The 17,155-nt window shown below is 50.6% G+C and overlaps 1 protein-coding gene across 2 annotated transcripts in view; it reads right to left on the bottom strand.

Annotated features, from left to right (window-relative positions):
• The window catches only part of dnmbp (dynamin binding protein), a 62,435-nt gene that overhangs the window by 44,221 nt on the left and 1,059 nt on the right, over positions 1-17,155 (bottom strand). The gene's annotated exons all lie outside the window — the stretch shown is intronic.

Raw genomic sequence — 17,155 nt, 5'->3', positions numbered from 1 at the left:
TACGAGACACAAGTCAGGAGTGTGATGGAATACTCCCCACTTGCCTGGATGGTTGCAGCTCCAACAAGACTCAATAAGCTCAACACCATCCGGGACAAAGCAGCTTGCTTGATTGGCACCACATCTACAAACATTCACTCCAACCACTGACAGCGAACAGTGGCAGCCGTGTGCACCATCTACTGCAGCAACTCACCAAGGCAGCACCTTCCAAACCCATGACTCTACCATCTAGAAGGATAAGGGCAGCAGATACCTGGGAACACCACCACCTGCAACTTCCCCTCCAAGCCACTCACCATCCTGACTTGGAAATATATCGCCATTCCTTAAGATCATAAGACATCGGAACAGAATTAGGCCACTTGGTCCATCCAGTCTGCTCCACCATTCAATCATGGCTGATTTTTTTTCTCATACACATTCTCCTGTCTTTTCCCCATAACCCCTGATCCCCTTATTCATCAAGAACCTATCTATCTCTGTCTTAAAGACACTCAATGACCTGGCCTCCACAGCCTTCTGCAGCAGAGTTCCACAGATTCACCACTCTCTGGCTGAATAAATTCCTCCTCATCTCTGTTTTAAAGGATCGTCCCTTTAGCCTGAGATTGTGCCCTCTAGTTCTAGTTTTTCCAACTAGTGGAAACATCCTCTCCACGTCCACTCTATCCAGGTCTCGCAGTATCTTGTAAGTTTCAATAAGATTCCCCCCTCATCCTTCTAAACTCCAACGAGTACAGACCCAGAATCCTCAAACCGTTCCTCATACGACAAGCTCTTCATTCCAGGGATCATTCTTCCTTCATTGTCACTAGGTCAAAATCCTGGAACTCCCTCCCTAACTGTGCTGTGGGTATACCTACACCACATGGACTGCAGCGGCTCAAGAAGGCAGCTCACAACCACCTTGATTTGATGTGTCACATGTATTAACATAGTGAAAAATATTGTTTCTTGCATGCTATACAAATAAAGCATACTGTTCATAGAGAAGGAAAGGAGAGTGTGCAGAATGTATTGTTACAGTCATAGCTAGGGTGTAAAGAAAGATTAACTTAACGTACAAGATTGAATTAAAGCATTGTTAGAGAGTTTAAAACAGTTAAATGAAGTTTTATAAGCAATGAGAATAAAAGATAGAATTGGAAGGTATGCTGGGCACAGCTTGCATGAAGTTGCCTCACTCCGGCGCCATCTTGTCCGTCTCAGGGGCAATTAGGGATGGGCAATAAATACTCCCAACACCAGTTTAAAATCCAACAGGTTTATTTGGAATCACGAGCTTTGGGAGCTCTGTTCCTTCATCACTCACCTGATGAAGGAGCAGCGCTCCGAAAGCTCGTGATTCCAAATAAACCTGTTGGACTTTAACCTGGTGTTGTGAGACTTCTTACTGTGCCCACCCCAGTCCAACGCCGGCATCTCCACATCACAATGAACGCTGGAATAGCCAGTGACACCCACATTCCACAAACAAGTAAAAACAAAAGCAAGTTCCGAAGAAGAGTCGTACGGACCCGAAACATTGGCCGGAATTTTACTGTCCCGCCCGGCATAGGAATCGGAGCGGGCGAGGGGCTAGGACCACAGAATGGCCCGCTGACCTCGGGAGGGATTTTATGGCTTCGGGGCGAGTGAGGTCATAAAATCCCGCCCATTAACTCTGATTCCCTCGCCACAGATGCTGCCAGACCTGCTGAGATTTTCCAGTATTTTCAGTTTCCATTTCGGATCTCCAGCATCCGCAGCATGTTGCTCTAATTATAGTCAGTAATTCATGGTGCGTTATGCAAGGCATTCTCCCTTTCTCAATCCCGTCCTCCTCGGATGAAGCCAAGTGTTGGATAATTTCACTCACTGATGTCTACAATAGAACTGGAATCTCAGGACTGAACAGTCTCCGGGAACTGATAATGAGCTGCCAGTCCACAGAGCCTGGCGATCTGATACAGGGTCTAACTCATGAGGAGCAGAGGCTGAGTGTGATCTCTGGCTGGTTAACCATGCTGTTCATCGCAGTGAATAAAACAAGGATCTTGCATTGCTATTGTGCCTTTAGAACATCCAAAAATGCTTTGCTGCCAATGGAATACCTTCTGAAGGGAAGTGTGGCCATTGTTCATGAGAAACAAGGCAGCCAATCTGTACACAGCAAGATCCCACAAACAGTAAGGAGATCCATTACCCAATCATCTTGTGAAGGAATGTTGATTCACAAACAAATATTGCCCCAGATCCCAGGAGAACTCCCCCACTTGTCCAATAGTGACCGTTGAATTTTTACCTCCACCTCAGAGGGCAACAGAATTTCAGATTAACATGTTATCTGAATGATGGCACCTCTGACAATGCAGCACTCCCTCAGTGCTGCAGCGGGAGCGCTGGCTCAAGCCTTTGAAGTGGGACTTGAACCCACAACCTTCTGACCCGAAGGCAAGAGAGCTCCCCCTGAGCCATGGCTCAAAAGGCCGTGAATGTAGCCCAATCCATCACGCAAACCAGCCTCCCATCCATTGACTCTGTCTACACTTCCCGCTGCCTCAGCAAAGCAGCCAGCGTAATCAAGGACCCCCACGCACCCCGGACAATCTCTCTTCCACCTTCTTCCATCGAGAAAAAGATACAAAGGTTTGAGGTCATGTACCAACCGACTCAAGAACTTCCCTGCTGCCATCAAACTTTTGAATGGACCTACCTTGCATAAAGTTGATCTTTCTCTACACCCTAGCTATGACTGCAACACTACATTCTGCACCCTCTCCTTTCCTTCTCTATGAACGGTATGCTTTGTCTGTAGAGCGCACAAGAAACAATACTTTTCACTGTATGTTAATACATGTGACAATAATAAATCAAATCAAACCTAATAAGAGTCTTAGAATCAACTTGTGAAGAGGCTTTGGAGAGTGGGGAGAGTTCCGTGGGGGGGGGTGGGGGTGGGGCAGGGGGGGGGGGTGGGGAGAGTTCCAGGGGTGGAAGGGGGCAGGCTGGCAGCAATGGTTTAAAATTCTGTCACCAATCACAATGCTGAGGGCGGAGGTACAAGTGAGACAGATTACACGGTTGCCGGGAGACAGGGGAATCGAGTAAAAAGTAGATGGAAGCAGATTTGTTTGGACAAAGATTGGGATAAAGGAGGGGGGGGGGGGGGGGGGGAAAGAGGTTAGGTGCCCCTCCTCCTCACTGTGCACACACACACTCACAAAATAGATATTCCACCTCCCACCACACACACCCGGACACCCACTGACACACCAACACACAGATACACACACACACCCCGCTATTTTTCTCTTACCTGGTGCAAATCATGCCCCAGATTTGAGTTGAATCCCCCTGTTCCACACTAGCCAGAGTCCCTGTCTCTCCTATTCTGAGACTGTAATGATGTACAAGGCTGTGGATTTTTTTGTACTGGTGACTGACCGTCTTAGAAATGGTTTACCACCACCAGCTACCCCGCCCCTGCCCCATCTCTCCCTGGCCTCAAACACAAGCCACTTTTGGAGAGGTTACATTAGCATTTGAATGAATGGGAAGCCAGTGAGAGACAGAGTGATTTCCATGGAGCAGAAACTGAGGCTGGGCAGAGCCTCGGAAAACCTGGAGTTCAGAACCTAGCGACAGGACGATGAGAAATTCATTCATTAATCTTCACTTCTCTCACTCCCCCTGCCCCCCCAGGCCTCGGGGTGATCACCCCTCCCCCCCATCCCCCTGCCCCCCCAGGCCTCGGGGTGATCACCCATCCCCCCCCATCCCCCTGCCCCCCCAGGCCTCGGGGTGATCACCCATCCCCCTGCCCCCCCCAGGCCTCGGGTGATCACCCGTCCCCCCCATTCCCCCGCCCCGCCGGCCTCAGGGTGATCACCCCTCCCCCCCATTCCCCCGCCCCGCCGGCCTCAGGGTGATCACCCCTCCCCCCCATTCCCCCGCCCCGCCGGCCTCAGGGTGTTCACCCCCCCCGTCCCCGCCCCCTTCCCCCACAGGCCTCAGGGTGATTAACCAGCCCCAGGCCTCAGACCAAAAGGGAAAATGCTGGAAAATCTCAGCAAGTCTGGCAAAGCGTTGTCAAAGGGTCATCTGGACTCGAAACGTCAGCTCTTTTCTCTCCCTACAGATGCTGCCAGACCTGCTGAGATTTTCCAGCATTTTCTCTTTTGGTTTCAGATTCCAGCATCCGCAGTAATTTGCTTTTATCCGTTTTACCCCCAGGCCTCAGGATGGTCACTCCCCCCCAGGCCTCAGGATGGTCACTCCCCCCCAGGCCTCAGGATGGTCACTCCCCCCCAGGCCTCAGGATGGTCACTCCCCCCCAGGCCTCAGGATGGTCACTCCCCCCCCAGGCCTCAGGATGGTCACTCCCCCCCAGGCCTCAGGATGGTCACTCCCCCCCAGGCCTCAGGATGGTCACTCCCCCCCAGGCCTCAGGATGGTCACTCCCCCCCAGGCCTCAGGATGGTCACTCCCCCCCAGGCCTCAGGATGGTCACTCCCCCCCAGGCCTCAGGATGGTCACTCCCCCCAGGCCTCAGGATGGTCACTCCCCCCCAGGCCTCAGGATGGTCACTCCCCCCCAGGCCTCAGGATGGTCACTCCCCCCCAGGCCTCAGGATGGTCACTCCCCCCCAGGCCTCAGGATGGTCACTCCCGCCCAGGCCTCAGGATGGTCACTCCCCCCCCAGGCCTCAGCATTTACCACTCCCCACAGGCCCCAGGATCATCGTTCATCGAGGCCTCTCTGACCCAGTCACCAAAATCACTTATCCTCGTGCAATCCCTCTTTTCCAGATGGATCCGGGACGCCCCAGATTTGGATTTCAAAGTGTCCAATCCTGTACCTGCTCGCCGTGTCCTCCCTGACCTTCACTGACTTCCTCGGGGCCTTGTTTCTAAAAATCTCACCCTTGCGTTTAAATCCCTCCATGTCCTTGCCCTCTCCTCTTCACTGTAACTCCCTGCCGCCCCCTCCCGCCCCCCCGACCCTCCCCCATAACTCGCTCCCTGAGCCTCTCTGTGATTTAATGATTGCTGCTATAAAGCCGGGTTATAGGAGCTGTATAAAACGGAACATGTCGAGTTGGCCGTGCCTTAAACTGGGACAGCAAAACGAAAGAAACTTGCAATGATATAGCGCCTTGCAACACCCAAGCAAGTACCTCTGAAGTGTAGTCACCGCTGTAATGCAGAAAACACGGCAGCCAAATTGCACAGCAAGATCCCACAAGGAGCAATGAAATAAATGATCAGATGATTGGTTCAAGGTTGGGGGAATCAGGAAGAACTTCCTTTCTCTTTTGCTAAACAGCAAGTGTGGGATCTTTTACATCCGCCTGAGAGAGGAGTGGGGATCCTTAACATTTCACCTGAAAGACAGCACTTCTGACAGTGCAGCACTTCCCTCAGTACAGCACTGAGAGTGTCAGCTTCAGGGGGGCTTGACTTTGACAGCCAATAGCTCCCACAATGTCGAGAATCACTCAATGCCTAGAGCAGAGATTCCAGTTCCAGATTTTATTGTCCACTTGATATCCCATCCTTTGAATTCCAGACAGATCTCTGGAGGTTCCACACAGTCACCTCAGACCCTCCCAGAGAAGCACAGAATTCAAACCGGTTTGACACGGTGTAACAAGCTCTGAAAAAAACAGTGTATTCCACTGACAGAGAGTTTGACACTATGGTAAGTGAGAGGCAGGCATCCAGATTCGATTATACGCAGAACATAGACCGATACAGCACAGGAACAGGCCCTTCGGCCCACAATGTTGTGCCAAACATGACGCCAAATTAAACTGGAATTAATCTTAGGGTGAAGCTAGAACTAGGGGGAGCAGATTTAGGACTGAGTTGAGGGGGAACTTCTTCACACAAAGGGTTGTGAATCTGTGGAATTCCCAGCCTAGTGAAGCAGTTGAGGCTATCTCATTGAATGTTTTTAAGGCAAGGATAGATAAATTTTTGAACAGTAAAGGAATTATGGTGAGCGGGCGGGTAAGTGGAGCTGAGTCCACGAAAAGATCAGCCATAAAATCATCACCTGTCACAGTTTACCCTCTGATTTTAGCTTCTCTGCCATTTGGCCATTCACACCTTCTATTCTCTCTAGGGACTGCCATTAGCAGCCTTTCCCCTGGTTTCTGTGGCTATGACGCATCTTTCATTCCCTCCCCCGCAGTGTAAATATCTCCCACTTTCTCTGCCTTTTAGCTTTGACAAAGGGTCACCTGGACTCGAAACGTCAGCTCTTTTCTCTCCTTCCAGATGCTGCCAGACCTGCTGAGATTTTCCAGCATTTTCTCTTTTGGTAAAAGATCAGCCGTGATCTTATTGAATGGCGGAGCAGGCTCGAGGGGCCAGATGGCCTACTCCTGCTCCTAGTTCTTATGTTCTTAATCCCTTCTGCCTTCCCTTGGTCCATATCCCTCTATTCCTTGCATATTCATGTGCTTATCTAAAAGCCCTTAAACGCCCCGATGGTATCCGCCTGCACCACCACCCCTGGCAGCATGTTCCAGACACCTACCACCCTCTGTGTAAAAAAGAACTTGCCCCTCACATCTCCTTTGAACTTTCCCCCTCACTGAACTGCATGCCCCTAGTATTAGACATTTCAACTTCAAAATAAACCTTTAAAATGGCGGCCCAACACCAAACGCATCCATCAGCCTCAACGACCTTAATCAGCCAGGGGTCACTCTCACACACCACCGACTCAGAATCCTGGCGTACACTGTCGGTGCAGTACTGTGGGAGTGCGGCACTGTCAGGCGTACACTCTCGGTGCAGTGCTGTGGGAGTGCGGCACTGTCAGGTGTGCACACTCGGTGCAGTGCTGTGGGAGTGCGGCACTGTCAGGCGTACACTCTCGGTGCAGTGCTGTGGGAGTGCTGCACTGTCAGGTGTGCACACTCGGTGCAGTGCTGTGGGAGTGCGGCACTGTCAGGCATACACACTCGGTGCAGTGCTGTGGGAGTGCGGCACTGTCAGGCATACACACTCGGTGCAGTACTGTGGGAGTGCTGCACTGTCAGGCGTACTGTCAGGCATACACTCTCGGTGCAGTACTGTGGGAGTGCTGCACTGTCAGGCATACACACTCGGTGCAGTACTGTGGGAGTGCTGCACTGTCAGGTGTGCACACTCGGTGCAGTACTGTGGGAGTGCTGCACTGTCAGGCATACACACTCGGTGCAGTACTGTGGGAGTGCTGCACTGTCAGGCGTACTGTCAGGCATACACTCTCGGTGCAGTACTGTGGGAGTGCTGCACTGTCAGGCATACACACTCGGTGCAGTACTGTGGGAGTGCTGCACTGTCAGGTGTGCACACTCGGTGCAGTGCTGTGGGAGTGCTGCACTGTCAGGCATACACACTCGGTGCAGTACTGTGGGAGTGCTGCACTGTCAGGTGTGCACACTCGGTGCAGTACTGTGGGAGTGCTGCACTGTCAGGTGTGCACACTCGGTGCAGTGCTGTGGGAGTGCTGCACTGTCAGGCATACACACTCGGTGCAGTACTGTGGGAGTGCTGCACTGTCAGGTGTGCACACTCGGTGCAGTACTGTGGGAGTGCTGCACTGTCAGGCATACACACTCGGTGCAGTACTGTGGGAGTGCTGCACTGTCAGGTGTGCACACTCGGTGCAGTACTGTGGGAGTGCTGCACTGTCAGGTGTGCACACTCGGTGCAGTGCTGTGGGAGTGCTGCACTGTCAGGTGTGCACACTCGGTGCAGTGCTGTGGGAGTGCTGCACTGTCAGGTGTGCACACTCGGTGCAGTGCTGTGGGAGTGCTGCACTGTCAGGCATACACACTCGGTGCAGTGCTGTGGGAGTGCTGCACTGTCAGGCATACACTCTCGGTGCAGTACTGTGGGAGTGCTGCACTGTCAGGCATACACACTCGGTGCAGTACTGTGGGAGTGCTGCACTGTCAGCCTGTCCCCTTTCAGATGAACCGTCAAACTGATCCCTGTAGATCCTCTCTGGTAAATGTAAAAGGTCCCGTGACACTAATTTCAGAGAAGAGTGGGGGAGTTGCCCCCGGTGTCCCGGCCGATATTTATCCTTCAATCAACATCAGAAATTAACTGGTCATCATCCTGTTACTGTTTGTGGGATCTTACTGTGTATCAGTGATGCACAGTGACTACATTTCAAATACTGTATCTTTCATTGGCTGGAAAGGGCTTTGGGACATTGAGGATGGGACAGGTGCTATAGAAATACAAGTCTTTCCCTTTTCCATTTGCACGGTCGGATTTCATAGAATCTTACATTGCAGAAGGCCATTCGGCCCATTGAATCTACAATGACTATCCAACAGAGCATCCCACCCAGATCATCTCCCTGTAACCCCACGCATGTACCCCGCTAATCCCCCCAACCTACATGTCTTTGAACACTAAGGGAGAATTTAGCACGGCCAATCCACCTAACCGGCACATCTTTCAGACTGTGGGAGGAAACCCACGCAGTCACAGGGAGAATGTGCAGACTCCACACAGACAGTGACCCAAGCCAGGAATCGAACCCGGGTCCCTGGTGCTGTGAGGCAGCAGTGCTAACCACTGTGCCACTCATATTCCCTGGATTGCCAGCCTGGTATTGTAACCATCCAATTCTCCGGCTGTTTCAGTGCTGAGGACAAGAGGACATGACCTTAAAATCAGAGTGAAGAGAGAAATTAGGAAGCATTCCGTCACACAAGGAGTGGTGGAGGTTTGCAACGCTCTCCCACAATAAACACTCGATGCTGAGCTTTGTCGGGACTTGTGTGTGTGGCGGGGCCAGGGGGGGGTGATGCGATGTGTGGGAGGGACTTGAGGATCACTCTGAGAACTTTCCAATTGAAGGCTGCCGGATTGTGAGTCAGCGCGGGTTAATGAGTAAAACCCACTCTCAATCCCACTTTCAAGGGTGGCACGGTGGCACAGTGGTTAGCGCTGCTGCCTCACAGCGCCAGGGACTCAGATTCGATTCCCGGCTTGGGTCACTGTGTGTGGAGTTTGCACGTTCTCCCCGTGTCGGTGTGGGTTTCCTCTGGGTGTTCCGGTTTCCTCCCACACTCCAAAGATGTGCGGGTTAGGTGCATTGGCCATGCTAAATTGATCCTAGTATCAGGGGATTAGCATATGTGGATTACAATAGGACCTGGGTGGGATCGTGGTCGGTGCAGGTGCGATGGGCTGAATGGCCTCCTTCTGCACTGTAGGATTCTATGGAATCATCAAGCACCAAAGACCAATCTGACTGCTTCAATGGCTTCTCACCTTCTTCAACTGTACCCCACACTGACTCATCCAATCCAACCATCTCAAAGACCTTTGCACCCTTATTATTCCCTGATCTGGAACATTCCACGCAGACTGATACAGTACGATAGCAGCAATCAACTAACTTCCCCCAGCCACACAGGGAATTACCTGCCGTGTGGACTGGCACATGCCCAGGTCTCAGAGTCTAACTGCAGCACCCAGCTGTCAAGATAAGACCAGCAATTGGAACTGATAACAGGGTCAGTTTGGCAGCACACCTCACACGGCTGGGCGGATGGATGTGTTTGTTCACATGGGAACAGTCTGACGGTCAACATTGGATAGCCAGTTAACCGTCACGCTAACCGCCACGCCATGTGTACACTGAATGGAAGGGCTGCAAGCTATCCCCATGTTCTTGCGGAGGAGTTTCTCTCTGGGCGCTGGGCACAGGTCACTTGGAAAGGAATATATTCAAAGATGGCAGTGGATTTATACAACACCCTACACATACTCAACAGCATTGTAAAACAAGATACCACACCAAGTCACAAAGAGATAGTCGGTCAGGTGACCAAAAAAGAGTTTGGTTTTAAGGATTGCTATAAAGTTGAGGTGGAGAGATCTCGAGGGGGAATTCCAGAGCTTTCACTGCAGGAATGGCTACGAGTGGCGGGAATGCCCAGGAGGCCAGAATTAGAAAATCGCAGAGATCTCGGGGTGGTGGGGAGGAGGGGCAGAGGAGATGACAGAGCTTGGGAGGGGTGAGAACATGGAAGGTTTAAATACGAGGATGAGAATCGATCTATCTGGCACTCTGAGCACAAGGGGTGGTAGGGGAACAAGACGTGGGTTAAGGCATGGAGCAGCAGAGTTTTGGATGACCTCAAGCTGACAGAGGATGGAACATGGAGAGTCATAGAGGTTTACAGCATGGAAACAGGCCCTTCGCCCAACTTGTCCATGCCGCCCTTTTTTTTTACCACTAAGCTAGTCCCAATTGCCCGCATTTGGCCCTTATCCCTCTATACCCATCTGACCCATGTAACTGTCGAAACGCTTTTTAAAAGACAAAATTGTACCCACCTCTACTACTACCTCTGGCAGCTTGTTCCAGACACTCACCACCCTCTGTGTGAAAAAATTGCCCCTCTGGACCCTTTTGTATCTCTCCCTCTCACCTTAAACCTATGCCCTCTTGTTTTAGACTCCCCTACCTTTGGGATAAGATAAGACACAGTATTCCAAGTGTGGCCTTCCCAATGTCTTGTACAACTTCAACAAGACGTCCCAACTCCTGTATTCAATGTCCCTCAGCTCTGGAATTCCCTCCCTGAACCCTTTTTCTAAACCTACCTCTGGCCAAACTTTCAGATGAGTCTAGAGTTAGGCAGGGTATGGGTGAAGGTTTCAGCAGCAGAATAGCTAAGACAGGGGTAAAGTTGGGCTGGTGTTCGAGGGTGGTGGAAATAGCCAGTGAGTGACGGTGTCATCCCCAGGGACAAATGTGACACCAAAGTTGTGAACAGACTGGTTTAGCCTCAGACTGTCGCCAGGGAGGGGGTTGGACTCGGTCACTCGGGTTCAGAGTCTGGAGTTGGCACCGAAAACAATGGCTGCAGTCTTCCCAATATTTAATTACAGCAACACTCTGCTCATCCAGTCCTGGAGGCCGGATAAATTCTGAGCAGCCTTGGAGGGCTGGGGAGAGGCGAGGTATTGGGGAGATAGAACTGGGTGTTGTCGCTGTACATGAACCCTGACCCTGTGCCTTCGGATGATGTCACCAGTGGTAGCATGTAGATGAGAACCAGGAAGGGGGGGTGGGCAAGGATAAATCCTCGGGAAGGGGGAGGGAGCCAGAGATAACTGGGAGCAGGAAATTAATCCATCGCAAGTGATATTCAGAATTCTATCATAGGATGTGGGCATTGCTGGCCAGGCCAGTATTTATTGCCCATCCCTAATTGCCCCTTGAGAAGGGGTTGGTGAGCCACCATCTTGAACCGCTAGAGTCTACGTGGTGCAAGTACACCCACAGTGCTGTTCAGGAGGGAGTTCCAGGATTTCGATCCAGAGACAGTGAAGGAACGGCGATATATTTCCAAATCAGGATGGTGAGTGGCTTGGAGGGGAACTTGCAGGTGGTGGTGTTCCCAGGTATCCGCCCTTGTCCTTCTCGGTGGATAATCAGATGCTCTTTCCTAGGGTAGGAAAGTCAAGTACTCGGGGACATAGGTTTAAGGTGCATGGGGAAAAGTTTAGAGGAGATGTGCGAGGCAAGTTTTTTACACAGAGGGTGGTGAATGTCTGGAACGCGCTGCCCGGGGAGGGGGTGGGAGCAGGTACGATTGCGGCATTTAATGGGCAACTAGACGAATACATGAATAGGATGGGAATGGAAGGATACGATTCCATAAGTGCGTACGGTTTTAGTTTAGTTATGGGAATATGATCGGTGCAGACTTGGGGGGCTGAAGGGCCTGTTCCTGTGCTGTACTGTTCTTTGTTCTAGAGGTTGAGGGTTTGAATTCAAGTCTCACTCCGGAGGCTCGAGCACATAATTCAGGCTGATATCCCATTCTGAGGCCTATCCTTCTCCAAGTCAACATAAAAAAAGTCTACGGAATTATTTTGAAGGGGAGGGAAACTCTACCTGGTTTCCTGATTGATACTCAGCACTCAATCAACAGCTGACATGGCCACTATCGCATCATGGCTTGTGGGATCATGCTGTGCAAAAAGTAACCACTATGTTTCCCACATTACACCGGCATTTCATAGAATCCTACAGTACAGAAGGGGGCCATTCGGCCCATCAGATCTGTACCGACCCAGGCCTTACTCCCGTAACCCCGCACATTTAACCTGCTAATCCCCCTGACACTAGGGTCAATTTTAGCATGGCCAATCCACCTAACCCGCACATCTTTCAAATGCAGTTAATTGGCTATAAAAGTGCTTTCGGATTTCAGGATGAAGTGAAAGACGCTACGGCAATGCAAATCTTTTTTGCCGAGGGCGAGGATGATTTTTAGGCGTCAGAAGGTGAGTGACTCATCACGGGATTCCCACACTCTCAGCATCTGTGGTTGGCCCACTACAGTTTCTGGCCAATGAAGACCCTCAGGCCCCTTCAATGTGGCAAAGCATCCCAGGATTCACTGGGGCGCTACCTGACAGAATTAGACAATGAGCTACATAAGACAATGTCAGAGACTAAGACCATAGAGTTCCAAGGAGATTCTTCAATGTAGGAGAGAGGTTTAGGGAGAGAATTCCAGAGGCTAAGACCCAAACACAACCACCAATAGTGAAGAGGGCGAGGAATGGACAAGGTCCAGAGATGATCATTTCTTTTCTATTATTCATTCGTGGGACATGGGCGTCGCTGGTTGCCCATCCCTAGTTACCCGTGGAGGGCAGTTGAGAGTCCACCATGTTGCTGTGGCTCTGGAGTCACATGTAGGCCAGACCAGACTTCCTTCCCTAAAGGACATTAGTGAACCAGATGGGTTTTTCCGACAATCGACAATGGTTTCATGGTCATCAGTAGATTCTTAATTCCAGATTTTTTTTATTGAATTGAAATTCCACCGTCTGCCGTGGCGGGATTCGAACCCGGGTCCCCAGAACATTAGCTGTGTTTCTGGATTAATAGTCTAGCGCTAATACCACTAGGCCATCGCCTCCCCATATGATGATGTGAGGAGTTAAGAGTTCTGTTGGTGAGGGCTTTTGACGATGGGCTATTTTTAAAAAGTTCCTAAATGGGATATGGACATCATTGGCTGGTCAGCTTTTACTGTCCATCCCTCAATAGTGGTTTGCTCGGCTGTTCCTGAGGATATTTAAATGATTTAAAAGTCTACTGATGACCATGAAACCATTGCCGATTGTCGGAAAAACCCATCTGGTTCACTACTGTCCTTTAGGGAAGGAAATCTGCCGTCCTTACCCGGTCTGGCCTACATGTGACTCCAGACGCACAGCAATTGATGATGTTTCAGGGTCATCATTAGACTTTTAATTCCAGATTTTTATTGAACTCAAAATTCATTATCCGCCGCGGTGGGATTCAAAACCGAGTCCCCAGGACATTATCCTGGGTCCTTGGATTACTATTATTTATTTATTAGTGTCACAAGTAGGCTTACATTAACACTGCAATGAAGTTACTGTGAAAATTCCCTCGTTGCCACACTCCGGCGCCTGTTCGGGTACACTGAGGGAGAATTTAGCACGGCCAATGCACCCTAACCAGCACGTCTTTCAGACAATGGGAGGAAACCCACGCAGACACGGGGAGAACGTGCAAACTCCACACAGACAGTGACCCAAAGCTGGGAATCGAACCCGGGTCCCTGACGCTGTGAGGCAGCAGTGCTGACAACTGTGCCACCGTGCCGCCCTAGTCCAGTGACATAACCACTACGGCACGATCTACCGCACACTTAACCTACATCGTACAAACAAGTGATGCAACTAGATATATTAAAACCACAAAGTTGGCCCTTCATTTCCTGCTGTGAGCGGGGAGTGGGGGTTGGGATTCGAAGACTGAATTATACCTGATGAATACAAAGTGCAGGAATGAGGCTTGCTTTACAGCTCAGATTTCAAAAGCAGCCTGTCATCAACAAGGAGGCTGGAACACTGTGTCCCAGAGTCGGAGAGATTAACATCACTCAATCACACTAGCTGCCTTTTCTCCAACTCCGTGTCACTTCTGAGCAAACCTGTCATACCCTAGGGTCAACCAATCTGGTCAGAATCATCCAGCACAGGGGAGGCCATTCAGCCCAAAGCTGCTATCCATTAGTCCCACTCGAGACTGTCCCCACTGCCTTGCAAACCTTCTCACTTCCACTGCTTATTTCTCTTTTGAAGATTACACAGCTTCTGGAGAGAGTGATGGAGGCGGTTCGGGAGGGAATACCACAGCTTTAAGGTCTTGACAGCTGGACGCACGGCCACCAACGTGTTGTGGGGGGGAGCGATTAAATCCAGGGTTTGCGGAGGGGGCATGGGGAGGGGGGGGGGGGGGGTGCAGAATTGGAGGAGTGCAGAGATCCCAGAGTGTTGCAGGAGGTTACAGACATAGGGAATAGACCATTGAACCCATCAAACCCATTCTATAAAGGGAGCGGAAGATACACGAAAAGGCCCCAGTTGGAGGCATGTGGAGATCTTGGGGGTGTGGGTCCCAGCTGTGTCCGTACTAAGTGTTTAATTCACTGTAAAGCACATTGCTAGAGGTCCCGAGATTACAGATGGCACTGTTAAAAATACAAGGTCTTTCTTATTGCAGGAGTGCTGTGATGACCCACACTGTCACGCACACAGATTCACAGTTATCTGACAGGCTGGGGGGGGGGGGGGGGGGGGGGGGGGCGGTACAGTGGTATTTTAGCAGCCGTGCCTCCAGCTGTCAAGACCTTAAAGCTCTGGAATTCCCTCCCTAACCACTCCATCACTCTCTCCAGAAGCTGTGTAATCTTCAAAAGAGAAGCAAGCAGTGGAAGTGGGAAGGTTTGCAAGGCAGTGGGGACAGTGTCGAGTGGGATAGCACTTGGGACTGAATGGCCTCCCCTGTGCTAGATGATTCTGACCAGATTGGTTGACCCCAGGATATCACAGCGCCAGGGACCCGGGGTCGATCCCCGGCTTAGGTCGGTGTCGGTGCGGAGTCTGCACCTTCTCCCCGTGTCTGCGTGGGTTTCCTCCGGGTGCTCCGGTTTCCTCCCACAGTCTGAAAGACGTGCTGGTTAGAACAAAGAACAATACAGCACAGGAACAGGCCGTTCGGCCCTCTAAGCCCGCGCCGCTCCCTGGTCCAAACTAGACCATTCTTTTGTATCCCTCCATTCCCACTCCGTTCATGTGGCTATCTAGATAAGTCTTTAACGTTCCCAGTGTGTCCGCCTCCACCACCTTGCCCGGCAGCGCATTCCAGGCCCCCACCACCCTCTGTGTAAAATACGTCCTTCTGATATCCGTCTTAAACCTCTCCCCACTCACCTTGAACCTATGACCCCTCGTGAACGTCACCACTGACCTGGGAAAAAGCTTCCCACCGTTCACCCTATCTATGCCTTTCATAATTTTATACACCTCTATTAGGTCACCCCTCATCCTCCGTCTTTCCAGTGAGAACAACCCCAGTTTACCCAATCTCTCCTCATAACTAAACCCCAGGTAACATCCTGGTAAACCTCCTCTGCACTCTCTCTAAAGCCTCCACGTCCTTCTGGTAGCGTGGCGACCAGAACTGGGCGCAGTACTCCAAATGCGGCCGAACCAACGTTCTATACAACTGCAACATCAGACCCCAATTTATATACTCTATGCCCCGTCCTATAAAGGCAAGCATGCCATATGCCTTATTCACTACCTTCTCCACCTGTGACGTCACCTTCAAGGATCTGTGGACTTTCACACCCAGGTCCCTCTGCGTATCTACACCCTTTATGGTTCTGCCATTTATCGTATAGCTCCCCCCTACGTTAGTTCTACCAAAATGCATCACTTCGCATTTATCAGGATTGAACTCCATCTGCCATTTCTTTGCCCAGAAATGGCAGATGGATAGGGTGCATTGGCCATGCTAAATTCTCCCTCAGTGTACCCGAACAGGCACCGGAGTGTGACGACTCGGGGATTTCCACAGTAACTTCATTGCAGCGTTAATGTAAGCCTACTTGAGACACCAATAAATAAATAAAGAAATATATTAGACACTGAACGCACCCTGCGGTTATGTAGAAATGCACACAGCTGGATGATCTGCCCCAAGATGAATCTAGACAGCTGCAGCTTCCAAAGGGAAATGGAGAGACACTCAAACCAGTGAGAGTTGCAGAAATACGGGGAAAGCAAAGACCTGCCAGAACAGACAAGATGGGCCGAATGGCTGGCCACTTTGCTGTGCTGTGACATATTGTGCATTCAGTAATCTTTGACACAGAAAGATCAACACACCTGAGGTTGTGAACATTCCTCGGGACATGGAGACACTGCAAAGTGATTTAAAATAAATCTGTGTTCACAACCAAACAAATCAAAAACATCAAACACACAAGCACTGGCCTAGATTTATATCTCTCTTGGCCCTGCATCTCTCCCATCCTCCTCTGTCTTGTTCTCAGTATCTTTAGTTTATTATTCATTTTATGGGATGTGGGCATTGCTGGCTGGGCCAGTATTTATTCCCATCACTAACCGACCTCCATTTCAGAGGACATTTGAGAGTCAACCACATTGATGTGGCTCTGGAGCCACATGTAGGCCAGACCAGGTAAGGATGACAGATTTCTTTCCCTAAAGGACATTGGCGATTAGTTCTACAACATCAACAATGGTAACATGGTCATCAATGGACTTTTATTTCCAAATTTCATTAAAATCACTTGTCACCATCTGCCTGTGGTGGGATTTGAACACATGTCACCAGCTCTTGCCCTGGATTACTAGTCCAGTGATAATACCACAAAGCCAATGCCTTCCCTACCCTCATGAACGCTCTGGCACTGGAGGAGATCGCAGGGATTTCAGAGTATTGCGGGGCTGGAGATCGATTGCAGACTTGGGGGCAGGGTGAGGGGAGGGGAGGTAATGGAGAATTTTGGAAATAAGATTGAGCATTTTCGAACCTTGTTGCTTCGTGAACCGGGAGCCAGTGTAGGTCAGTGAGCCGGTCTGTATCTGAATAAGGTTCTGGATTTACAGCAGCTTGAGAACTAAAGTTTATTTCTTAGTCACAAGTAAGGCTGACATTAACACTGCAATGAAGTTACTGTGAAATTCCCCTAGTCGCTACACTCTGGCGCCTGTTGGGGTCAATCCACCCTAACCTGCACATGTTTCAGACTGTGGGAGGAAACCGGAGCACCCGG

Source organism: Mustelus asterias, chromosome 11 (genome assembly GCF_964213995.1).
Source record: "Mustelus asterias chromosome 11, sMusAst1.hap1.1, whole genome shotgun sequence".
Classification (NCBI taxonomy): domain Eukaryota; kingdom Metazoa; phylum Chordata; class Chondrichthyes; order Carcharhiniformes; family Triakidae; genus Mustelus; species Mustelus asterias.
The sequence above is the reverse complement of the archived record's forward strand: the minus strand, read 5'-3'. Positions and strand labels throughout refer to the sequence as shown.